The 18,353-nt window shown below is 42.5% G+C and overlaps 1 protein-coding gene across 1 annotated transcript in view; it reads right to left on the reverse strand.

Moving 5' to 3' along the window:
• NUAK1 (NUAK family kinase 1) overlaps window positions 1-18,353 on the reverse strand; it is a 70,486-nt gene that overhangs the window by 29,616 nt on the left and 22,517 nt on the right. The window lies entirely within an intron of this gene.

Raw genomic sequence — 18,353 nt, forward strand, 5'->3', positions numbered from 1 at the left:
TGGAGAAATAAGCTGCTTTCTTCAAGGCTGCAATAAATTACCTGTCTCCATTTGCTGGAAAGAGAATTTATAGTCACTCTCTGAACTGGTGTAGAGAGATTATAAAATATTTTCCAACACACTTCATGCTTCTTTGCTTTTGTTTCATACAAATAACTGGAATTGAACTATAAATACTTCAAAAAGATGACGGTTGCAAAGGTTTCTGTACATTCAGTCCTATCTGCGAGAGAAATGTCTTTCCTTCTTTTCAGGTTTCTCGGCTGCTTAGCAGAGCAAAACAGGTGACATTCATTTTTACAGAGCCTGATCAAGACCATCACGTACAGAAAAATATCTCCAAGTCTAAACGTCTGGCAAAGGGCATGGCAGGCAGTAGGTGCCCAATTCCATATCAAATCTCCGTGTCTGCTGAGTCACTGCTGGCATCATCGTTTATGGCACGAGCTAAAAATGCTGTATGTTCATCAAAGCAAAAAGCTGTTTCACTTCATTTCAGGAAGTTGGTTCACGTGTTTGTTTTAATGTAATGAACCTATGTTTGCCTCATTTCCAGCCGAGATGTGTGAATATAAACAAAGGTAGAACGAGCCACAGTGCAGTCACAGATTTTTAAGTCGGCGAGTGCTGTAGCAGAGGCTGACCACCTGAATGTCACAAACCACTGACCTTCCCCAGCAACCTCTGTGTGCAGTACATTCAGTCCCATTGAAAACAATCTTCCAACTCCCTATTATCTACCAAGGCTATTTTTAGGACTGTAGTGAGATACGAACTTCTTTTTTCCACCATGGGGACTGTGACTTTCAAGCTGGTTCCAGTGCCTGTGCATACCACCCATGCTCCAGCAAATTCCAATAGGCTCTTGCAATAGGATTGTGGAGAGTCAAAAAAATATCAGTCCCCTGAGAAAGGGAAACCAGCTTGTTGCCACTGCAAGGCATGTCAGAAGAGTAGCTTAAAGAAAATTATTAAAAATTATTTGTGGGAGGTGAAGAGGGAGGGGAGGGTTAAATTCACATAAACCTCTCCTTTCTGAAAGCTGTGACTGAGGCCATCCCCACCCAGCAATGGGAAGTGGGCGAGCCCAGCCGGTTTCACAGCTCTGCTTCCTTTCTTTGAGACTGGGAGGTGGGAAGTGAAATGTGCCAAATGCCAACGGGGTGTGGAGGTAAAGAATAGGTGGATCAACCAGGGGGGAAGAAAGGGAGGCAGAGGATGTTTGGGGGTGGGGAGAGAAAAGATACATTGTTCTTTCTCCAGCCCCACAGAGTCGAGCAAGAAAGAATAAAGTCTGGCACCATATTATGTTTTTTCCAGGGGAGTCTCTGCCTATGGCTCTTGCCCCAGACATCACCAACACAAGAGGAAAAGAAACAAAGCTATGAAATTGTGTGGTCCCTAAGGTGGCTGCAATCAAATGATAAGGAGAGGGATACTGATGCAGTTGCACTGAAATGGCACTTCCAGAGGTTGCACAAAGGAGAAAATGGAAAGGCCTGTCTATCTGGCCTCTAGACCTTCCAGGTGGGAAGAAGGAGCCATGGACAGATATTCCTATGGGGAAGTGAAGCATCCAAAGGGCTGTGCAAAGGTATTCTCATGCAGACTTCTTGTAAGCCTCTTCCCACAGGATTATATCTTTCCTGTGTCTATTTGCTGGAAAAAAAGCTGTCTTGAGACTCCAACTCCTGGCCAAATGCAGTACTAAAGAGCATCATGCAGGACATGTAATTCTAAGAACAAGCTTCTGCATGGTCATTGAAAACATTTCATGCACTCACTAAAAGGTTGGACAAAAGTCCACTGTGAGTGGAAGCAAAATTAGTGTCTGGCATTGTGCAATCTGCTAACAGCTCTCTCTGAGAGCTCTCCCTTTCAGAGAAAGAGTAAGGTTGACACAATGCCATTGTTTTGGAGATTGTTAGTTTTCACATCCTAAAAGCCAGATCATCTCCATGGTGATACTGCCTGGGAGACAAGCACGCAACAAAATCCTTATTAATTATTTATCAGCAGCCCAACTCTATTGTTTGATATGTTGGCAAACTATGCAGTAATCAGGGGAGTTGCTCAAAGGGGTAACCGGTGCCATCTGCACCCAGTGAGACTCTGCTGATTTAAATCTCAGGGCATCTCCCCATTGCTCTGCTCCATCACGTTTGTTCACATCACGGATGTGACCAAGCACAAAATGCTGATATTGTTGTTGTGAGACAGCAGCTGTACACATAAAGGGTGAGGATGCACGTGCCGTGATGTACCTTTCAGGTTCATTTGCTTGTACGAGGTAAAGGTATTTTTTACAGCTGCCTCACTCTGCATGGTAAAGGCATAAAGAAAACATCTTTATGCATCACTCTGTTTCATTCCCCTCTTCACAATGTACCACATAAAATAGCTTATGTTTCTAAATACAGCTGATGTCATTACCTGTAGAGAAACTCACTCTTGTGCCAAGTCTCAAGTAAAAATTCTATTTGCATAAGCTGAGGCACAATGTGCTGCTGCCTCTTGGAGAACCAAGGTACGATTATCTCGGGTTTAATTTTCCTTTTCTGGTTCTCTGGACATAGTTGCTGCTATCATATCATAAATGACGATCCATCAAGTGGAGAAGAGGAATTAACTAATTACGAACGCTAGGTCAGGGGACTATATATTCTCTCTAGTTCCCCTTTATTCATAAAGACGTCTGTGGAATCAAGTTTTAATGAACAGGAAGGCACCAGATGAACACATTTATACTGTACATATACAAAGTGGGTGCCAGGAGGAACACATACAACACCCTTCCTCCACTTCTCTCCTCACCCCCGCATACGGTGCCTGTTAACAGGATTTGTGAGCACATTTCCTGAGTAGCTACTGCCTTACTGAGAAGTTTACATCCCTTCATTGTTTGGTACCTGCTATGCTCAGCTATGTATATGAAACCTGGCATATTTACATCATGCATTCCCTGACAAATTTACCTGGTAGACCTTTCTTCGTTCAATGGTGAGAATCCTGGCCTGAAGTCATACGTGTTAGAAATCTACTAAGAAACTTCTCACTTCCCAAAATAAAAAGCTTTTTACACTGCATTACTGAAGTTCCAAGTTGTAGGATTGTTCAGTTTGAGAAGGAAGATCCTACAAAAAATCACCATCCCTAGCCATGAAGTGTTTCCCATAGTGCTACCTCAAGTTGCGCCTTCTCACCCCTCCCCATTGTCCCAGTGCTACCTCTGCAGCACGTTACCACAAATCTGTACCCACTTCAATCCTCTCCGATCCACAGTAAAATGAATTTGCCCTGGTAGGAGCAGAGGGTGCAAAGGATTTGTTGAAAAGCAGAGATCCGACAAGATGTTTCCAGTTGTGGTCTGTCAGGATCAGAGCCCAAGGTTGGCATCCTGTCATGTGCAGACTTCACCTTCCTGGAGAAAAGAATGGGACTGCTTACATTTTTTTCTAATACATTTCTAAATGTAACATTCTGAATATCCAAAGATGCAATACCTAATACTTAAAAATATTGATCACTCTGCCTGCAAAAAAGAGGCTTATGATCTAATTCTGAATGACTAAAGAAAGGAGAAAAAAAAAAAACAGCCCAGTCAAAGTTTTGGGGCTGTCAGGCACAGACTGATGGGAGACCATCTCCTTTCCAAAGCCTAGTAACTCACAAATATCCCATCCAACTACCTTCAAGCTTTCAAGAAAAGTTCATGCTTTGGCGCATAAGAAATTATATCTGGAAAGGAACTGGGGTAGGGGATTTCCCCGAGGCAATAGAGGTTCGTAACTGTAATTAAAAGAAAAAAATGCTTTACAGCCTCAACTAGGGATCATTCTCCTTAATAGATGTTAACCAGCACTGAATGCCACATTCACTGAAAAGATGAAATCTGCATTTACAGTTAACGTCTGGTGAAGTTGCCAAGCAGATGTTTATTTTTGGCTTCCACATTTACTAAAGCCAAATGCTACACTGAATTGGGATTTCACAAAGTCCAACTGCTTTTCTTCCAGGTTACAATTTTGTTGGAACCACAAAGGCGGAAAAAAAAGGAGGTGAAAAAAAAGGCAGAAAAGAAAAAAAAAAGCTGACTTCACTTTTAAGTAGGAAAAAAACTGGTAGCATCCGTTTCTATCATGTCTGTTTATATCATAGTTTAAATGAGGTTAGAGTTGTGCAATCATTATTGATCAACTTCCAAATACAGCATAGTTCCATCCAGCACATGTGCAAAAGAGGAAAAGTCACTGGAAGTGAATCTTATGTCAGTCAGTCTTTTAACTTCTGCAAGTCTGTGCACAGACTGTTTAGCGCTAATTAAATTACTAGCAAGTCAGGATAAAGAGGAGTGAAAGAATTCACAAGCCCCAAGTTTACTGTTCTCAATGTTACATGGGTATTCCAGATCCAGTCTCCAAAAACTGGAAGATAGATTTCACATTAATTTTGAGGCTTGATCTCACAGCTACCACAGCTGCTGATGTAATGCAAAATGCTAACCTGAGGCAGCAGAGAGGGACTTTAATTCAATGTTGTTTTTTCATTGTGAATAAGCAGTGAACCACACTGAAGTAATCCTCCAAAGTAGGAGTGCACACTGTTCAAGGCATCAATTTGGGGGATGAAACACAAAACCAAGATCTTGGCTACGTTGTTATAAAAAGCCCTTTATGACTTTTTAAAGAAGACAGGTATAAAGCCCTGGTGCCTGGATCTAGTTCCAGTTTGAAAATTACACAGTCTCCTGTAATTCCTCCCAATAATTTAAATTGGAAATAGGGTTATTCACACCCTCTAAGCAACCACTGCAAACTGTTGCAATGTGCTGCTAAATAATTGCTAAATAATGGTAACCTCAGCAGTTACCAGAGTCTCTAAAGTGATTTTGCAGGTTTAGGTGAAAGGTGCTACATCAGTGCAAGGCTGTAATTCACATTAAACAAAGAAGAAGGTTAGACATTGTTTGAACTCATTCTTAGAACTATTTTTTCCCAAGCCACCTCACAGCACATTTTCATTCATTGGTACGTTCTCCTTGAGAAAGTCGTGGGTAAATAAATGTAACTCGGCTTATTCTACTCTCTTTCAGTGAAGTTTCCACGAGTTCAGAGAAATCTCAGAACCACTGAGAGCTTTGCACATCTTTACAATGCCTCTTCTGCCACAGCTGTGAAATCACCTTCAGATCTTTTAATCTTGCTCTCCTGGTTCTGCAGTCCTTTAGAGGACAAAAGAAAGTGCTATTTCACCATGAGAATTACGATAGTACAAGGAAAACGTGGGAAGAGACTTTCTTGTCTAGAAAAAATGCACCACAACACTCATTAAAACTCAACACCATACTGCTTGACCACCTCAAATTCCAGATTAACAGAATGGAATTTTCAAGTGTGGAGAGATTTTAAAGTTGAATTTATACAGTTTAGGCTTTCAGATTAACATTGATGAGCAGGGATTCATTCTGAAAAGATGGTGGGTCACACAGATTATATCATGGAAAGTGCACAGATATGTTTAAACAGCAAAGTTGGAAGGGTTAATGACACAGAACTATCAGACGTACCCATGTCTAGTATATTTTTCTAAATTGATCTAAGGTGGATCAAAATATAAACACCACTTTCTGGCAGGAATCTAGCAAACCATAAACCCACATCCTATCTGGAAAAATACTCTTGGAAAACAAAAAGATTGGCAATCGTGTATCAAAGCCTCACCCAGATTATTTTGCTCCAGGGTTTACAGACCACTTTGCAATATTAAATTTGCTTTTGTTAATGCACTGCTTCAGTATTACATTGTTCTGCCTGGACATTACCTATTTAACGGACCCTTCTGGGACGGGACCATCCCAGAATTTATGTCAGAATGTGGTGGAATTGCTACAGCAGAAGGAAAGGAGTTTGCTAAAATTTCTTCCCCATCCGTCTCTGATTTCTGAGAAATATTTATACCCCTGAAGGTAGAGGAACCTCCTGTTGTTCCCTTCTATTTATTGAAAGTATATTACCAGGGCCACCCTAATGGCTCAGTGGAGAGAGTAACACAGGAACAGGAACACTCTTGCTCCCTGCAGCCAGTTGGGCTTGGAGTAGACATGAGAGGGTGAGAAATGAATTACGCTCTCCTACAATTAAGTGGCTGGTGATCAAGCAATTTGGTAGCCTGAAACGCATAATCTAGCTTTCCCTGATAGAAGAGCAGTTCACAACTGCAGGCAGTTGTTCTAAGTAGTTATGAGGAGGCTTAACTTTGGAGGGGAGAAACAGCAAACCGATTTTTTTTTCACGTTGGAAAGCTTTTGCCTAAGAACTCCTCCAGACTCTGAGATCTCCAGCACTGTTGCCCCCTTCTTCAACACGCTCAAACACCTTTTTTGGCACGTGTTTTGGCTGGAGTCAGTTGAACAAGGGAGAGTTAGAACTCAGGTTTCTGGTATCCCCTTGCCAGAAGCTAAGCTGTTAGGTAGTGTAACAACAGCAGCCCAGGCTTCCCACTTCACCCTGCCAGTGACCTTCGCACAGACTTGGACATATCCCCTTCCTCAGAGTGAGGAGCAGTTCCCTCTCACTCTGCTCGGTCCAAAACCTCATCTCAGCAAATACCACAAATCATGTCAGACCGAGCAGGACTATTAAAGCAGTGCTGCATAATGTGAATTGCTGTCCACAAGGGACGGGACCAAGAGACTGCCTAACCCACTTTGTTTAACTTTTTAGTTAAACAATCCTGAAAGGGGAAGCTGCATCGCTACTCTGGAAATTACAACTTTAATCTCATTTGAACCACACATTCCTCAGTTAAACTGCAGAAATAATTTAAGAACCAACTCCCAAATAAGACATTTTTCAACATTTCCTACATTTCCTGGAAATATATTACCTCCGATGCTGCGAAATAAAAACAGACTTATTAATTCACCCAGGTTAAAGTTCTTCCAGTAGCCCCAACAAACTCTAACGTCAGCCTAATTACATGCGTTTCACCGGTTTTGCATTTTCACATTCCTCAAAGCAACACCACACCACACCACTGGAACATCAATCAGTTCCAACTCAATCACACAAACCGTTCTCACATATTGCATTCATCGCTCACTCGCACTGCATTGCCCATGGCAGGAATCGATAGTGCTTCACTGAGAACAGAGCAAGCTTCATTTCCCGTTCCTCAGGCACACTTTAATGCACGTGCCACATCTCAGAGGTGCCAGCATTTACTGGCTTATTTAAACAGCGCTTAGAGTTTTGTTGGGCAGGTAAGAAGAATAACTTGGGTGTACAGCAAAACAACGATACGGGTGTTTGTGCCAAACATTCAGTTTATGGCAATACTTCATAGGAATTTTTCCCCATAACAACTGAACTGTCATATCCTACAACTACATCCCAGGCAACCTCCCAGCTGAGCTCACTACGGCTGCTGTCTGATGTGCTCTACATACAAACACCCAGAACTACCCAGATGTTCTCTATGTAAAACATTTGGTTTGAAACACGCAGCGCTTCTTTCCAAAAAGCCATTACATTTGTTTAATGGACTTGCACAGTTCAACTAAAATATCCTGGAGCAGCCATGTGACTGCAGCTCTACTCTACAAGCCCCATCTGCAAAAAGAAAAAAAGAAAGAAAAGGCAAATGAGAATGCTTTACGTGATTTATGCTGCCTTTATGATCAGTCAGTTCATAAAATACAAGCTCTGCTCTACAGACAATAACACAAATCGCTTTCAAGTGTATTGTTTAGTCCTTGCTTGTGTTAAACAAATATTTCAATTGAAACAAAGGGTCGAACTCTACTCTTCAGCTTACAAGTGTTAATGTAACTGAGAGCAGCATTTTACCCATGGACATCACAGGGGATGCAATTTTTTTGGTTTATGCTCGGAGTGAGTGAGTAATGACATCCAATAATGACAACCAGTTACATTCACGGCTGCAGAGTTTTCCTTTCATCCAAGAAAGGCTAGAAGGAGGTTGAAGTACAGCATGAAATCCTTCTCCCTGATGAATTCCTCATGAGTAATGCACAACCCACAACGAGGCATTTCACAGGTCCCATTAGACCACGTTTTCATCACAAAACGCCAGATAGGATGGGAGAATACATTTGTTTTACAGAAACAGAGAGCCTGGTAGAAAAATCTCAAACTGTACTCAGAAAAAAAAATGGTAGTTGAAAAAGATGGCTAGTCCCTGACCCGGATGTAAGTGCACTGCACAGTCTAGCTAAAGGCCCTCATTCCTCCCAGTTTGTGAAGACACAACAGTGACCAACTGGTACCAATCGGTGCTCAACAGTGGTGACCTGCCTCCAACAGACAAGAGATGGCAGGCTTCTGAAAAATTGGCACCATCCCTTTGAAGTGTGACTATGGCCATGGAAGAGGACGTTCATGTCAAGAGAAATCTTCCTGAGATGGTTATACGCACAAAAGGAATGGCCCAGCACAGCGCTGGAGCTGTGGTCAGCCTGCGGCTCCACCACTGACTTTCTGGATGAACCTCAGGGAAACCATTCATACACTCAGTGTAAAAACCAGCTCCTACAGGAGATGGAGCTTAAACCCACAGATCACCATTTAATTATCTCACCCCATTTTGGCATCCTGAAGAAAAGAATATAAACATGACAAAAACAAGTAGTGTGAAGGATGCTATTGCTTATGTATAGTCCTGAGTAAAAACACATCTTCCCAAGGGGGGAATGTGGATGCCTCTCAGTTGCATCCCTACATTGGTCAGCTAAGCCTGCATTGCCTCCAGCAGGTATTTACAGGAATCTTCCAGGTTCCAGGCCACATGGCATTAGAGCATTACCAGCTAGGAAGGTTGCACTCTCCCCTCCTCTCCTCCCAAAGGTTATTTTTTTTCCGCATGTCAAAAAACAGCCCCCATCTCGGCCCTGCTGAATCCACTGCACCAGGTGTCCACAGGTGTCTCTGGTCACCTTAGGGACTGGGTGGCCTTCGTTCCTCCTTCCTGAGCTGCACTCCACCAGGAAAGCTGTAATATTTGATCTGTGCAGAGTGCGATGGCAAAAATATGCAAATAAATGACAGCTCTGAGCACATGCCTCAGGAACTGTTTTTTTAACAAATGCTTTGCTGTCTTCCCCTGTCAAACTTGTGTGCAAAGGACTTAACCTTTTTGTGTAAACAACAAAGCACCGTTTAACAAAAAGGAACATTTGTTTCATTACCACACAGCTCAAAAACGTATTTCTACCCAACCCTCATTGCTATCTTCTGTGATTAAAAAATTATACACACTCACTTTTAAAATGACACTTGTATCTCAAATAAAGAGAGATATCCTTCACCATCAGGTATTTCATGGAGATTAGAAATTGCAGCAGAGATCAAATGCCTTTTTGTGCACAGGAAACATGATATAGAGGCTTTGAGATCTCCATCAACAGCAGGACCCTAGTCTTTCTGAACTACCCACGAATAGCCAAATTTAGTCTCTGAGCCTGGCATGGTATCTTTTCACAGGAACAATTTTTTTTTTTTTTAAGCCTAATATCCCTTAACTAGTGTCTTTATTCTGAGGCAGTAAATGTGCTGACTCAGCTCCTCAGCACAGCAAGACATTAGGATAATTGCAAGTCCCTCAAGCCACCAGACCTCAGAACAAAGACAGTCCTCCAGCCTCTCTGCTTAAGTCGTCCCACATGCCAGCTGCTGGGCCAGAGTGACCAAAGGGCTCTGGGATTACCACAGGCCAACCAGTAAGGTGAAGCAACAGGGACAGAGCAGCCTGCCAAGCACTGATGCTTCACCATAGAGGTAGCCAGCCCCACACAAGGTGCAGCAGACCCTCCCATTCACTAGGCTGGCATCCAGAGGACCCAATAGCAAGGGGTCTCAGGCACCCTGCCAGAGGTGTGGCTGAGGTGAGGTGGTAAGTGCCAACAGGGAGAAGGGAAGGCTAAGGAAGAATCCATAAATTAACAGTTACATTATGTGCACGTTAAACTAAGCAACCTCAGTTGTCTTCTTAAAACTTACAACAAGACCTGCGTTTATTTTGTGATTTTGCATTCACCTACAACTGGCCAGGACAGTTTCACACATGCCAGCCATGCCAACCCCTTTTCCCTTAACTACTGTGTGACTGGGGTTTTTTTCAAGTGAAAGCAGCCACCCGTTAAAGTGTTTTATTATGTCCTCCATTGGCAAGAACAGAGCCTGAAAACGTCCACACTTGAGCAAGACTAGGGACTTGCATCCCATTCAGACCAGTGGCAGCTTTAAGGATGGAGTCTCATAAACCATCAGATCTAGAAGCAAGTCCCATCTGTCTTTGGAGAGTAAGGGAACACAAGGAGCTTATACCATCCAATAGTTTAACAGACTGCATTGAGGCTTGGCCCATGGTCTTTAGCTCAAAATACAAAAATTACTGAGCTCAAGTAAGAGTACTAGAACAATGGAAGATCAAGGGAGGGCTACAGCCTTGCCCCCTCCACCCTTTGCAACATGCAGCAAAGGTTGCAGGAGGGCCTCCACGTCTACTGAACATCTGGCATTTCTGGTGTGGGTCCAGGATGTTTGATGGGTATGGTCATACACAGTAAGCACATAGAGCATCTCACCCAGCCCCCTAGTGTTCAAAGGTCTAGGATCCCCTAATTTATACAACATACTATGCTGCCTGTGAAGACACGGTGATATATATATTCTGTTTAAAAGCAGATACTTCTCAAATCATAACTTGCAGATGCTCGAAGTCTTTCATGTGGGTAAGACAAATGAGAGCCATAGAGACTGATTTTGTAGCCAGGGAGTACAGGAAGCAACAGCAGGAGAACACTATTGAAAGCCTGGATACACTTATGGCTTTAATGAATTGGTCATCAAATATAACAACACACATATGCAGCCTTTACCTTGCTTTGTAGTTCGCTCCCCGCCCTGCCCAGCTATTCCCCATATATCTAGCAAAGTGGAAATTATTTTGAGTTTAGTTTATTAACTGGACACACATGGTACTCACATCTGCTGGAAGATATTTGAGGGAAACACTGACAAATATCATTTACATATTTAGTCGGAGACCTTTTCATCTAAGACATTTCCTCTGACATACCAACTATCCTAAGTACATCAACCTATCAGAGCTAATGACAAGAGGTTTTTCTATAAAGTGTCTGGTGCATGCCTGGGCAATTTAGGGACAAATCCTGACTTACGTAGGAGGCAAGAAGAGAACAACATTCTCAGTAGGTCAGAGATTCCCATGCCAAGGCACCCATCACCAGTGGTGTGTAAACCATTGGAACTGACCACCAGAGCTGGACACTGGCTGCAACCTTCACCCCTACCCAGGTCGGGAGCTGCTGAGGCTGCAGCCACTCCACACAGAGGAGGAGTCACAGGAAGAGTGCACGATGAGGAGAACAGTATCCTGCTGAGAGAAGCATGGCTGTACAGCAAGAGGAGGTGCTCTGGCATGGGCATCCTGGTTCACACAGACAGGCATAAGCATGGTACAGGAGGCAGAGACCTGAACCAGGGAGATGCCTATGTCAAACCAAAGGTCAGCAGCCAATTTCCAAATCCCTGGTATGTGGGTTTTGGAAACATGTCCCATATGCTCTACATTTGGATAACCATGGCTCTACACACATTCACCTGCTGGTGTTCAAGGCTGATATATCCAGAACTGAGTTTCAACCCACACTCGTCATTCTTCCTTGGCACTGTTGTGGACACTGCATACCTCCTCCCAGTGCTTCACTCCAGCAAAGACTCTCGGGTTATTTATTTACCAGACAAAACACAGACTAACTACAATTACAGTTCTCTAAAGAATAAACAATTGTTCACAAGAACTGCACATTCCACACGATTTTGTTCAAACATGTATGACCCCGAACTACAATATATACAGTAATTGTATCCACATGGCAAATCCACATTGTGGTTCCTAAAAAAATAATAATAATTTTTAGAACATATGCCACTAAAAAAAACGCAGTATATTTCAGCAATATCTAATGAAAGACTTCGTACAAGCAATTTCCATTCTGTTGTGTTCTCTAGCATATGGTGCTGTGAAACCATTTGTAAAAACGCTTAGGCATGTTATAGTGTTTTTAGCTGAAGGCTGCATTATAAACATTGGCTCAAACTCTGTTGTGAATTTCACATTTAGAGGGAATCATATTAGGTATGTATCAGGCCAAAATGGGCCCTGTCAATTAGTTAAACTTTCCTATATTAAGTAGTATCCCTTCAGAAATGAATACACTGAGACACAGGAAAGTTCATTGACCTGCCCAAAATTGTTCAATCCAATGCAGGAGGGGGAAAAAAAAAAAAAGCATGCAACTTTTAATTTCTTCACCTGTAAGAAAGTGCAACATCACTGAAAGAACATTACTTGATGTCCACTCAAAGCTCAAAGAACATGTTGTTCTTTAATTTGGTAAAAGATTTGACAAGCTAGTGTATTCAGATGACTCCTCACTGGCTAGTCATTAATTCAGACTTTCATACCACTGAACCATACTCCCCTGAACAAATCTGCTTCTCCAACAAAAATTCTCATGTAGAAAATTAGCATTTTGTACTAGTGCCTTTCTCCTGATGACCTTCATGCTGTAACCAGTTATTTCTGTCTGCAGCCCCTGATGTTAAGGTCTTCTTTGGTATTTCAATTAAACAAGTGGTTATGTGAAGACCTTAGTAATTTTATACAACCAGGTAGTAACTCCTATGGCAATAAGCCCACAATATTCACTGTGAATGACATTAGATTAATTCCAGTGTTTTTTACTAGATTAATTCCAGTGGGGTTTTTTCCAAATCCTGTTTTCTTTTATTTTTTAAAGCAGAATCTCAGAACACATCTAATAACTAAGGGTGGAACAAATAACAAATTAACAGCAAAACTATTTTCAAGCCCATATACTCTTTCCAACTTCTGTTCATTCCAGATCTAGAATTTCCATGCATGCAGAGGATGACCTGAGTTTCACTAACATGCCTTCAGCACCATGAAAACATTGTCCAGATTTAGTCACATTACGAGTGCCTAAAAGAACTCAGTTCACACATCTTAAATAAATAAATAAATACACACATACATACATAAATAAGCTTTAGGTGACACATTTTGCAAGAACCTCTCCTCCTCCCCTCCTCTGGCCCCACGTGAGCATTGCATGGCAGGAGAGGTGTACACAGCAGCCACCCCAGGCTGCGCAGACCGTGCTGGCAGCTACCAGCTTGGAAGCAGGGAGCAAAGCAGCACGCTCTGCACGGGTCACAGCGCTGGCATGCACAACAAAGCAAGAGGCAGTGGAGTACAAAAGGGCCAGGAACAGAGACCGAAGCTGGATGTCACACAGGGACAAAAGCTCAGGGCAAAGAGAGAGCCCAGGAAGCAGGAGAGCCTGAGGAGGAGGCTATCATCCATAGGACCCTGATGTTACGTACTCTACATGGCTGGAAAAAAAAATCAAGTATTAGGTTTGCACTCAAAACTAGCTGATATGTCTGACGATTTTGGCTTTAATTGGCAAGTTTTTCCTTTCTCATGTATAAAATGGGGTAGTGATACAAGCTATTGTTTCTATAATTCAAGTGTATTATCATAGCTGTGGAAGGCACATTCACGAATCAGGAACCTGCTGTGCAAAGTGCTGTACAAGCACTTCACATCACAGCAGTGTTGTGTAGATACTTACACCGGTGTCTGCAACAAAGGAAGATATCTTAATAAGAGCAACAAAGAACTTAAAAAAAAATAAACAGTTCTGTGTCAGATTTGGACATTATCCTGAGCAGTTTGGATATTGCACTGAGCGATCAAGATAAAAATCAATATGAAGTAGTGACCCAGGTGCTAAGTGAAGCAGAAGTTCTTAGGGGGAAAAAATGGAAATATAACATATCATTAAAGATAAAAGAATTCACACACTTGAGAGGGATACCAGCATTCTCTGTGATATCAGCTGTGCAGATAAGAGAATTGGGACAAACGTTTCACCTGGCTTTCACTATCCTCAGTGACCCACGAGCACATTTTTATCCTGTTATATGGAACCCTTAAAAACCACACTGCAAACAAACAAACGGTTGTGTGGCCAACAAGGCCTTAATTACTGATATGACAGAGCTGTCATTGTTGCCATTCATGTTTTGGTTTTGTTATGATATGGAGAAATACAATCAGCAAAGCAAAGGTCCTCCTTTCATGCAATCTGTTGCTGTTTCAGGGTTTCAAAAATCCTGTGCAACCCTTCAAAAGCATCACAATGCAGAGCTGTTTCAAATGAGAGGTTTTCACTGGAGCTGCAAATAAAAAGATTTGTTGCTTTAAAGTGTAAGGGTTTTTTACAAGATTTGATTCAGAAACCAATTTTATTTGGCTACATCCTTCTACCTGAATTTTTATGCAAAATAGATAAATAACAGGCGCCAGCCACCACACATAACTCGCCTGCCCAAATATGAACCATGTGCCTGTTTTTCATGTTGGGCTGCAGCTTGTCATCAATTCCCAAAATAATTAACTTTCTGAAGGAACGGCTGGAGGAGAATAGTGCTTCCTCCACCTGCTGGTGAGGAGGAAGAAAAGATGTCATGGTTCAGGCAGAAAGGGGGAGAGGAAGGTGGAGGGGGTGGCTCCTGCATCTACTCCCCATGGCCTCCTCAGTGCAGCCTAAGCAGAGAAAGGGAGACAAGCTCCTGGCTTCTGAAAACGTCAAAATCTCTTCTGCGGACAGATGGTACCAGAAAGGAAGCACAGATAACACAGGAAGCTTCGTGAATGGTTGTAACAATCAACCAGCAACATTAACAAGCTCCAGGTCCAGGGGTGGCGAGAAAGGCAAAAGGCCTCCCAGCAGAGCATCTCGCAGGAGGGCACCCCCAGGGAGCTGTACACCGGCCAGGCTATTGAACCCCTGCGTTAAACTTTGCTGGGAGTGCTCCAGGCAGTCTAATAAGGTTTACCTGGCGTCTTCCATGTTTCAGAGAGCTGCATGCTCCTCTGTTAACATTAATTAAAATTAATGCATTTTTTTAATCCAGGTATTGTTTTCTGTATAATATCAGGAATACACAGATGACGAGACTGAAAACACCTATCTGTAATTTAAAGTTGCATTCTAATGAGTATTTACTCCAGGGGAATCATTTACTCAAAGAAAAACCCAGCAGCATTTACCATCTTCTTGCATCACACACAGAATCAGTCAGAGGTGGTCAATGCACACCTTAACTAAGGCTGATATAAGTGTAACAGTGGATTTCTTGGCTAACAAACATTGAATACATAACACAAACAAAAGTTCAGTTCTTTAGTTTAACATGTGCAAGCTGTCAAGTGGAGAAAACGCCCAAAGAAACGTCAACATGAGTGTTACTTCACAGGCTTGTGATATCATCTCTTCATCCTTACACTTACTAACAGGTGCCTTAATTTAAAATATCATAAGTTACAACTGTGTATACTGAGCCAGTACTAATGAAGAAAATCTTGTTGGCAAAATTAGGCGCCTCATACGTCATGTAGAGGGCAATATTTTAACTGCTTCATGCAGCATGCAATACTGTCTGCAGTCACTGTGGCAACTAATACACAAATTCACTTAAGTTGTTTCCAATAAGAAACCAAATGTATCATACAATCTACCCTGAAGCTTTATGGCAGGAAGCTTTATGATCATGTACCACTGCGTTAGGAGGAAAGACAATGAAGTTAAGAGGAATAACAATTTGAATAAACCTGTAACCTGTGAACACATTCCAAACGCTACTTTCATTCAATTCAACAGAAATCCCGCTATTGATTTCCAGTGGCACAGGACTAAAGTACATTTTTACTTTAAAACCATGGTAAGAAGACAGGTCCCACTTTATTTACCCAAATGTGCCAGTTTCTATCTCATTTCCGAGCTCTGTATTTATACAGAGGATGACAAATCCAAAGTTTGTGCTTCATATTAAAATCCTGGCTAGTCATGCAAATATCTTTATGAAATGCCATACTAAAGCTAAAGAGATTGTTGATAGACAAGAGATGGAAAGGCCAAATAGGAGAATCGCTTAGACAAGGCTGGTGAATGGGAACACAGTGCCGCTGCCAAGGTCCAGCTTCGCAACCTGTTACCATCCAGCTTCAAATACCTGCTTACCACTGAGTAAAGAAAGAGATGATTAGCTAAACCAGTAGCAGGAGAGAAAGCAAACAGACCGGACTAGAGCAACCTTAGGACTGTTGCTTCCTAGCTGCCGGCTGAGATAGGATTGGCATTGGACATGGTGCAAGAGAAAGTGCCGGCCACATCCCCTGCTCTGTGCATCCCCTGCTGGACACAGCAGCACCTGGTCCAACCCACTCCCGGATGATGTGTGCTCTGTCCACTAATAAGAATTGAGAAGAGGAAAGGGAAGAGAAAGAGAGGTGGAAAAAAGGAAGGAAAATTCTGCCCCTCTCTGATCAGTCATCCTGTCGGTGCTCTTATCTCACCCACAGAAAGCAGTCGGTGTTCACTGTATCAGCCAGACAACGGAACTGTCGGAAAACAAGAAGCGTTTTCCATTCACTTAGATCTGGCTAGATTCCTGACAACTAGCTTTTATTCTGCAAGCAGACAAAATGTGGATACTTTACATACACTTGCAGATGTTCCAGTTCAAACAGACACATTACACCAGAACTTGCCTGCAGACTAGTTAATAATTATGAAGTGCCACACGCCAAGGCTTGCATTACTCCAGTAAAAAAACTCACACCCTGGTAAGGACTTGTTTAGCTTCTACATACCAGCTGATAGTGCGAGTGTTACATTTTTATTGCGTTTAAGATTGCATGGGTATTCTGATTTTCATTCTCTCCATTTCAAGATGGCATTAGCCATATAAATTCAGTTCAGACCATATCACCAAAGTACCCTTTAGCTGTGTAGCTGAAGTGCTTGACAGTTATACAGAAACACCTGGTCTGTTGTTAACTCAGATGAGATACACTCTACATCTTTTCCTGTGAGGGCTCCTCCCAAAGCCAAATCTCATTTACATTACTGTCACCTTTCCTTTTTAATTTCTCAACTCTTTTAAAAAAGATGTTTTCCATTTACTTGCTTATTTACTACATCTTGTAATGTAAGTCAAAAATAATCTACTTACAAAATTATAGTATATAATATAGCCCTGGAGCTTTTGTTAGCCTGAAGTTGTAAAATGGCCAAGACAGCAAACTTTAAAAATCATGGACTTAGAGCGAGCATGTGCAGAGATGTCCATCTCTGGTTTCTCTTTAGCCAGCCTCCAAATGAGCTAATAAACTGAAAGCATATATGATATGACTCTACAACTTGGCTGAAACTCTCATTTTCACTGTCGACACAAAGCTATTCAGTTGCAAAGTAAGTGTTCCTTATTAAAGCCATAGCATCTGAAATTTCATTTTCTGTTTTACAGATCCTTCTGCCTCTGGGTGCACATTGAGCTTCCCAGCAACCCAAAGGGAAAGATAAATGTAACGTCACCAGGGAAATGCCTTGCTTTTAGATGAAGTCGAGTGAAAACTCAATTAGTCTACTTCAGTATGGAGACCTCTGTAGAAAACCATCTATTCCTCAGAACAATCTTTAACACAACAACGCCTGCCTCTCATTCGCTTGCCCTCTGTGAATAGTTACATATTTCTGGGGAGGAAAAATGACAATAACTGTGACTAATGTGTACACTGCTTCAATCGCATTTCTGCGCCCGGCTGGAGCTCTGCACCAGTGAGGAAATGCTGAAGCTGAGTTATTGCTGGACAACCTCCGGGCTGCTTCAAGTCTCGAGCCAGCCGGCACCGCTGAGCGGTGAAACGGATCGTAAAAACCAATGGGGCTGGGTTGCAGTCCCTGCAATTTTTTTAGGTGTCAGCAAAGTTCAGGTCACAAAAGTATGACTGAACCACGGCGTTTTTAAACAGAGAAGCCAACGTTTGCCCTTCTGACAGTACACTGTGAGCAGCTTTGGTCAGCTGGGGGATGTGACAGGTTTCACCAAACCGTGAATTTCCACCGGGGGAAAAAAATAACTGTTCACAGCAGACTCGCATGTAAAAACAAAACAAAAACAATAAGCCACCCTATTTTTCCAATGATAACGCATCCTTCCAAAATGTACCAATGTGCTACTACAATACCTTCACCACTCCACCCATACAGAAGTCTCTCTACTGGATTTGCACTCTAAACAAAGCCCTGGACCGCAGGCACGGGTGCGATGCTGACCTGGGTCCCCGCGGGCTGCGGCCACGCCAAGCGCCCGCCTCGCCACAACACGGCAGCCCCGCACAGGGACGGGGCTCCTGGTGGCATTCCCGACGGAATG

This window comes from Manacus vitellinus, unplaced genomic scaffold, assembly GCF_001715985.3.
Source record: "Manacus vitellinus isolate BGI_N305 unplaced genomic scaffold, ASM171598v3 scaffold_5_pilon, whole genome shotgun sequence".
NCBI classification, from domain to species: Eukaryota; Metazoa; Chordata; class Aves; order Passeriformes; family Pipridae; genus Manacus; species Manacus vitellinus.